The sequence below is a fragment of the Trachypithecus francoisi genome, unplaced genomic scaffold (genome assembly GCF_009764315.1).
Source record: "Trachypithecus francoisi isolate TF-2019V2 unplaced genomic scaffold, Tfra_2.0 Lachesis_group7, whole genome shotgun sequence".
NCBI lineage: Eukaryota > Metazoa > Chordata > Mammalia > Primates > Cercopithecidae > Trachypithecus > Trachypithecus francoisi.
In genome coordinates, this window is record NW_022681472.1 from 29632175 (window position 1) to 29640977 (window position 8803).

The 8803-nt window shown below is 39.7% G+C and overlaps 1 non-coding gene across 1 annotated transcript; it reads left to right on the plus strand.

The window, feature by feature from the left end:
* Positions 1 to 8405: 8405 nt before the first annotated feature.
* LOC117079764 lies at positions 8406 to 8512 on the plus strand. Its single transcript, XR_004435606.1, has one exon. It is a non-coding gene; the product is annotated as a U6 spliceosomal RNA (small nuclear RNA).
* Positions 8513 to 8803: the final 291 nt, after the last annotated feature.

An 8803-nucleotide genomic window follows, 5' to 3' on the forward strand; every position in this document is an offset into this window, starting at 1 on the left:
TAGCAAGTATAGGGCAGGTGTTGGAGCCAGGCAGTTGGACTCCAGAACATGGGCTTATGAGCACCATGCTATGATGCTATTCAGTTGCTCAGAAGCATTCCTCATAGGAGATGTGGCAGGAAGTACCTTAAGCAGGATAAATTGTCTTACAAGGACTTTCTTTTTTTTTTAGAAGCAAAACTTTTGAAATATGAAGAAACAGAGTTAGAAGAAACAGAAAAATGTTTTTTTGTAGAATCAGAAAATAGTTCCAAATAATTCTTCTTCTTTCAGTTTTTTATATTGCCAGCAGAGTTAACTCTTTAATGTAGGGTACTGCAACCAGTTCCCAGTTCTCCTCTGGCCACCCTCAAAGTTGAATCCATCTGACTCCAGAATGCCTTTTGTAATAAAAAAAAATGATAATATACATGAGATTACCTGTAACATCAATATTAGTTATTAAATATAGTAATATCACAAATACTATGAACCACTTCTCAACCCAAGAACTAGAATATTTCCAAAATTTTGTATCTACCAATGTATATTTTCCCTATCCCAGTCCCCTGCCTCTCACCTCCAGGCCTACCTAGAGGCTTGCCATCCTATTGCTTTTTAAGCAAAAATATGGTTTTAGCACTAATATTTGTCTAAGAACTATATTGTTCGCCTTTGCTTGTTTTGAGAATTATGTAAACGATATATAGTTATCTGTTTCTTGCCTTTCCTTCCTCAACATTATGTTACTAATATTGATTCACATTGTGTGTAGTGGTGGTTCATTTTCTCTGCAATATCATGTTGCATTGTGTGGATATATCACAATTTATTTATTTATGCATTTACCTGTTGATGTCCATTGGAGTTGTTTCTAGTTTTTTGCTATTGCAAACATTGCTAATGGTCTTGTACATGTCTCCTGTATGCCAAGTACAATGCCAAGCACAAACATTTTTGGGGATAAATAGGAATGGGATTACTGAGCTGGAGTGTATGTGGATGTTCAACTTTGCAAGATAACACTAAATAATTTTCCAAAGTGGTTGTACCAGTTTTTACTCTACTATGCATTGATCTATATCGTTTTTAATAGATATAGAAATGAATATAAATTTATTAAAATTTATTTTGAATTAAAGTTGTGAAGTGGACATTTTGTGGCTAAATGTCCACAAATTTTAAATTTTACCGAACTAATGGGTATAAAATTGTTTATCTTGCAAGCCTGTTCACATTTCTCTAAGTCCTAATGAAATTAAAAATTTTCCATATTTTATGGGCCATGTCTGTTTTCTGTTCTGTGAAAGGCTTGTTCTTTGCAATTTATTTGTTCTTTTTCCACTTCTAACTGATGCATTATAATCTAACATATGGTTAAAATATAATTATTAGTCCTCTATTGTTGGACATTTTGTTTTTTCCCAATATTTTGCTATTACAAGTAAAGCTGACCTGATAACGTTTTGTGTATCTTCAGGATTTCTTTCTTTCAAATAAATCTTAGAAGTGGAGTAGGCTGAGGAGGCAGACACGCTCATTTTGTAAAATATTTTGATAATACACTGAAAAGTTACCTCCTGAAATAGTGCCAATCTATCTGATGAGGTTTTTCTCTTAACCTGTGAAACATATAAGCAGTTTTATGGGCTTTGACAAAGTTGGGGTGAAAGAGGAAAAGCTTGAACACATAGGGAGGTCCTGGAAAAAGCTGGGAGGGGAGGAGCCATGCTCAGCACAGCCCTTCTGAGAAAGGCCAGGAGCCTACATGAGTTCAGAGGTGAGCATGTGGGTGCCTCAGTCAGGATTCAACCAGGGGAGCAGAACCGCTAGCAGATATATGTACAGATATAAGGATTTGGGTTTTTGCAACTCAAGAAGTGGGTTAAGTGGTCTCTGTAAGGCTGTTATCCCTGTGTCTGTGTGAGGCTGGAGCTTGAAGTCCATGGTGCAGGTAGTCAGGCATAAAAGACAGATGGAAATTAGAGGAGACCGAGGGCAGGTAGGATTCTGCAAGCATGAGCTAAGCCCACACAAACGGACTGAAATCCGTGTCATTTCTTGTTGCCTCTGACCTTGATAGTGTGGCCATTCTGTCTGTAGAAGCCAAGGTCCTTTACTGAGGACCTAACCATATACACCTGGCTCAGGAGAAGAAGCTGAAGGAGGGAAGGGGAAGGCGGAGCAGTTGCAGGTTCTGCTGTGCCTTCCTGCCACCAGGTAAGTCAGTAGATCAGCAGATGTATGTGAGGGAAAGAAAGAATTTACAGCCATAGGCATCCAACGGTGTGAAAGGTGCTTTCTCACAGATGATCTCATTCAGTCCACACAATAGCCTGTGAGGTTAGAAGTGTAAGCATTTCTAATGCACAGGTGGGTAAACTGAAATTCCAGAGCTCAGTCATGTAGAAGGGAGGAATGGTGATGGGACTGCAAATTTTTTCATTTTTATAATCAGATACTCAAGGGTAGGTTTGCAGTTCTAATCCATGCAGTTTCCCACAACCTGTGGTTGCTCAAGTTGGCCCTTGATTGATTAGGGGTGAAAAAAGAGATTGATGAATTTATTTACTTATTTGTTTGTTTGTTTGTTTGTTTGTTTATTTTGAGACCGAGTCTTGCTCTGTTGCCCAGGCTGGAGTGCAGTGGCACAATCTCGGCTCACTGCAACCTCTGCTTCCTGGGTTCAAGCAATTCTTCTGCCTCAGCCTCCTGCCTGGCTGAGGCAGGATGCCATCACGCCTGACTAATATTTGTAGTTTTAGTAGAGATGGGGTTTTGCCATGTTGGCCAGGCTGGTCTTGAACTCCTGAGCTCAAGCGATCCACCTGCGTCAGCCTCTCAAAGTGCTGGGATTACAGGTGTGAGTCACTGCACCCGACCTGATGAATTTATTGTAATTTAAATATGACCATAGTTTTAATTTTGGTTTTGTTTGTTTGTTTTTGTTTTTGCTTTTGAGACAGAGTTTTGCTCTATTGCCTAGGCTGCAGTGCAATGGCACGATCTCAGCTCACTGCAACCTCTGCTTCCCAGGTTCAAGTGATTCTCCTGCTTCAGCCTCCTGAATAGCTGGGATTACAGTCTCACGCCACCACGTCCAGCTAATGTTTTTGTAGTTTTAGTAGAGACAGGGTTTCATCATGTTGGCCAGGCTGGTCTCGAACTCCTGACCTCAAGTAATCCACCTGCCTCAGCCTCCCAAAGTGTTGGGATTACAGGCATGAGCCAGTGTGCCCGGCATGACCATAGTTTTAAAAATATAAGTCTAGACTTTTTTAACACTGAAATTTGACTTTTTAATTATTTTATGTGTCATGAATATTACTTTTCTTTTGATTCTTTTTCTTTCTTTTTAAAATTTTTGTTTATCTTTTCGAAAAAACCAACTTTTAATTTTGTTGATGTTTTATATCGTTTTCATTCAATTTTATTTATTTATGCTCCGGTGTTTATTATTTCTTTTCTTCTACTAATTTTGGGTTTGGTTTGCTCTTGCTTTTCTGCTTAAGATGCATTGTTAAGTTAATTACATGACATTTTTCTTCTTTTTTGACGTAGATTCTTAAAGGTATAAACTTCTCTCTTAGTACTGCCTTCTCTGTATCCCATAGGTTTTGGTATGTTGTGTTTCTATTATCATTTGTTTCAAGAAAATTTTCAGTTTCCTTAATTTCTTCATTGACCCATTAGTCATTCAGTAGCGTATTTTCTAATTTACATGTGTTTGTATAGTTTCCCAAATTCCTCTTGTTATGGATTTCTAGTTTTATTCCATTGTAGCCAGAGAAGACATTTGATATTATTTCGATTTTTTTGAATGTTTTAAGACTTGTTTTTGTGACCTAACACATGATCTATCCTTGAGAATGATCATTATGCTGAGAAAAAAAAAATGTGTATTCTGGAGCTGTTGGATGAAATGTTCTGTAAATACCTATTAGTTCCGTTTATTCTATAGCACAGATTAAGTCTAATGTTTCTGTATCGATTTTCTGTCTGGAAGATCTGTCCGATGCTGAAAGACGGGCGTTGAAGTCTACAACTATTATTATATTGGAGTCTATCTCTCCCTTTGACTCTAATATTTGCTTTATACATCTAGATGCTTCAGTGTTGAGTGCATATATACTTACAATTATTATATCCTCTGGCTGAATTGACTCCTTTATTATTATATAGAGAATCTAGACTTCTACTGTGGCTTTAAAAAATTATTTGTATCTTTTATTTTCTGAGACAGCATCTTGCTCTAATGCCCAGGCTCGAGTGCAGTGGCGCAATCACAGCTCACTGTAGCCTCGAACTCCTGGGCTGAAGCGATCTTCCTGCCTCAGCTTCCTGAGTAGTTAGGACTACAGGCATGCCCTACTACAGCTAGTTTTTAAATTTGTTTTTGTAGAGACAAGGTCTTGCTATGTTATCCAGCCTATTCTCAAATTCCTGGCTTCAAGTGATCCTCCTGCCTTGGCCTCCCAAAGTGTTGGGATTATAGGCATGAACCACTGTGCCTGGCTTATTGTGGTTTATTTTGGTGACATCAGCGATTTAATTGAAATGTATTGATATGGTTTACCTATTTTAGAAGATAAAGTGAGACTTTTAAAATATATTGTATTTATCTTTAATTTCTTTTGATTAAATAATTAGAAATTCCTATTAGTAAAAATGAGAATGTTTGGCTTATAATTTTCATTCTTGAGAAATGATTGTGGGAATGTTGAAAATCATGTTTTAAATATAAAGTCAGTCCTAGTTTCTTCAACAAGTAAAAGGTAACTGTTGCAAATTGGATTCTCTGGAAGCAGATGCTGACACACGGTTTGCGTGTAGGATGATGGTAAGGCGCAGTGCCTATAAAGGGAAGGTGCTAGATGGAAAAGACCTGTTGCAACGCAGGCCTGGCAAAACTTTGGCAAACCCAGAGTGGCTTTGTGAGCAAATATTGTTTATCAGAGTTGTTCTGTGTCAGGCCAACAGCTGGACCTTTTCACCCCTCCTTTCTCAGTCGCTGAATATGGGTCGCTCGGGGAAGAGTGTGACCTCAGCTCTCAGCGGCTGATGCTGACCTTGAAGGAGCTGAGAGCTGGAGGCTGTCTGCTGACCCCACACCTTGCAGTTGGGCTTCAGGTTCTTCTTGATGGGTATCTCGGTGATGCCCCTCCATGGCTACCCCGGGAACCTTCATAGATTAAGAAAGACTTAAGGGACATCAATCAAATGCCAACGATTCCTGATTCCAACAAACAACCAAGATACTATTTTTTTTTTTTTTTTTTTGAGATGAAGTTTTGCTCTCGTTACCCAGGCTGGAGTGCAATGGTGCAATCTTGGCTCACTGCAACCTCCGCCTCCTGGGTTCAAGTGATTCTCCTGCCTCAACCTCCCGAGTAGCTGGGATTACAGACTTGCACCATCACGACCGGCTAATATTTTGTATTTTTAGTAGAGACGGGGTTTTACCATGTTGGCCAGGCTGGTCTTGAACGCTTGATCTCAGGTGATCCACCCGCCTTGGCCTCCTGAAGTGCTGGGATTACAGGCGTGAGTCACCATGCCCGCCCCAAGATACTTTTGAGACAATTGTGGGAATATAGATATAGACTGGGTATCCAATGATAGTAGGGGATTAGTGTTAATTTTTTCTTGGGGGTTGAGAAAACATGCTGTTTATATTCACATAACACTTCTGACACTAGATGTGTGGGTTTTATCCCCCCACACCAAGCAATTCTCCAACTCTCTGGATCCCAGCTGGGTGTACTACAACTTAATCTAATTCTGAGACTATCTACCTGAAGTTTGCATCAGATTCCATAAGTTAGAGGGCTCGGTTCCTCAAGACTGCCCCTACTTCAGATGTCAATCGCATATCTGGGGCTCTTGCAGTTCTCAATGACTGGCTTTAAATTGGGGTTTCCCATAATAAGTTTGATAATTTTCTACAATGACTCATAGAATTGAGGGAAACACTTTACTTACGTTTAGTGGTTTATTATGAAGGCCACACCTCTAGAAAATCTAGAGAGAAGAGATGCATAGGGCAATGTATGGGGCCGGAGAGTGGTTTGTGTCTCTTCTCTTCTCTCTCTGGGCACGCCACCCTCCCAGCACCTTGATGTATTCACCAACCTGGAAGCTCATCAAATCTCATTGTTCAAGAGTTTTTATAGCACTTACTCTGAGTCCGCCCTTTTCCAGATACTTCATTAGCATGAACTCAGGTGTGATCTAAAGAGGTGCTTTATGAATAACAAAAGACACTCCTATCACTCAGGAAATTCCAAGGGTTTTAGAAGTTTTGTGCCAGGAACCGGGAATGAAGACCAGATAGCCTTATTTATACTACAGGTGTGATGATGGAATCATGGTTATGTAAGATACCATAATATGCTGGTAGAATAAGGTACCCAGGGATTTGCTCCAGTAAAACGACAGCAATAAAAATGGAGAACTGATAGATAAAACAAGAATGCTAAATTGTTGATAACTGTTAAAACTAGAGATGGGCTCAAAAAGATTCTCCTTAGTATTCTATTTATGTGTGTATCTGGAAATTCAAAACATAATGAAAAGATAAATATAGAAAAATACATAAAATAAATATAAATTATAATGAATATTATGATATATAAATGTGTAAAAATTAAATATATTAAAAATATGAAAACATAATAAAACATTAAAAAAATACCAAAGGTCATTTAAGATAATACCTCATTGGTAAAAGAGGTAACATGGGCCAGGTGTGGTGGCTTATGCCTGTAATCCCAGCACTTTGGGAGGCTGAGGTGGGAGGACTGCTTGAAGCCAGGAGTTCAAGACCAGCCTGGGAAACAAAGCGAGACCTTGTCTCTACAAAAATTTAAAAAATTCGCTAAGTGTCGGGGCGCATGCCTGTAGTCTCAGCTACTTAGGAGGCTGAGGTGGAAGGATTGCTTGAGCCGAGGAGTTTGAGGCTGCAGTGAGCAGGGATTGCACAACTGCACTCCAACCTGTGTGACAGAGAAAGACCCTGTCTCAAAAAAAAAAAAGCAGAATTATCATAATAAATAGGGGGCATCTATTATTGGATGTCTTTCATATGCTAGAAATCAACAAGTAAATCCAGAGTAAACTCAGTTTTGAGTATTATGACGATCTGCCCTGGAGATAAAGCATCCTTCAGTGGCAGCTGATAGCTTTCAGTGGAATGTAAGGATTTTCCTGTCGAGTGTGACCAAATGAATAACTGGGAAAGGAGATACAGGAAGATTATAAGGCAGGACAGAAAGCAAACTACTGAGAGCATTTTTGAGAGCATCCAGACACAGTGTCAGGTGCTTTACATACATTGTCTTAATTCTCACAGTCACAACCCCATGTTATTATTTAGATTTTCTAGGATTCACTTTATGTCGATTGGGATATTAAGACTCAGATATTTGGGAACTCATCCAAGTGTTTTTAATGGGATTCCAAGTTAGGTTGTGTTGGGTTCTGAGGCTTTTGCACTGGGTCACTGGAGTTCAAAGCTGGCCACTTCTCAGTCTCCCAGGGAATCTGGCAGCACGCCTGGGGCAGCATATTCTGTCTCTCCTGGAAAAGCAAACTGCACTGGTCCTCCCGTGGCTGCTGGGCAGACCCACAGAGTTTCACAGGCCTGGGATGGCCCTTTCTGCTGATGACACTCCTGCCTAACTTCCTGGAACTAGAAAAATTAGAAAAGAAGAAAACAATACTATTCTGAATTTTAACAATACTATTCTGAATTTTAATTAGAAGCTCTGGGCATTTCCTCTTCCTAAGGGCTTTCTCTCTCTCTCTCTTTTTTTGTTCACGTATCTGCCCATTTGTAGTGGTTAATTTCATATGTCAACTTGACTGGGCTAATGGATGCTCAGATAGCTGGTAAAGCATTATTTCTGGGTGTGTATGTGAAGATGTTTCCCAAAAACATTGGTGTTTGAATCAGTAGACTGAGTAAAGATCGGCCCTCACCAAAGTGGCTGGGCATCATCCAATCTGTTGAAGTCCCAGCTATAACAGAAAGGCGGAGGAAAGGTGAATTTTCTCTCTGCTTGAGCTGGGACATCTATCTTCTGCCCTTGGGCATCAGCACTCCTGGTTCTGATGCCTTCACACTCAGGCTGGAATTACTCCATCAGCTTTCCTGGGCCTTCAGCTTGCAGACAGCAGATTGTGGAACTTCTCAGCCTCCATAATCTCATGGACCAATCTTTCATAATAAATCTCTTTCTACATATCTCTCTAAGTATCTTACTAGGTCTGTTTCTCTGGAGAATTTGACTAATACACTATCTTCAGGGAATGCCCTTTGTAATTTATCGTCTGCCAGTATGTTGGGAGTATACTGGTCTCCATTAAAAGCTGTCTAACAACTTTGGAAGAGGATTACAAGGGAGTTGTATCAATAGATAGTTATGATGTTCGCTTTGGCAGCATGTGTATTAAAATCGGACTAATACAGAGAAGACTAGGATGGCTCCAGTGCAAGGATGACACACAAATTTGTGAAGTGTTTAATTTACAAAAACAATAATTGATAGGCTACCAACCAAAAAAAGTCCAGGACCAGATGGATTCACAGCCGAATTCTACCAGAGGTACAAGGAGGAGCTGGTACCTTTCCCTCTGAAACTATTCCAATCGATAGAAAAAGAGGGAATCCTCCATAACTAATTTTATGAGGCCAGCATCATCCTGATACCAAAGGCTGGTAGAGACACAACAAAAAAAAGAGAAATTTAGACCAATATCCCTGATAAACATCGATGCAAAAATCCTCAATAAAATACTGGCAAACCAAATCCAGCAGCACATC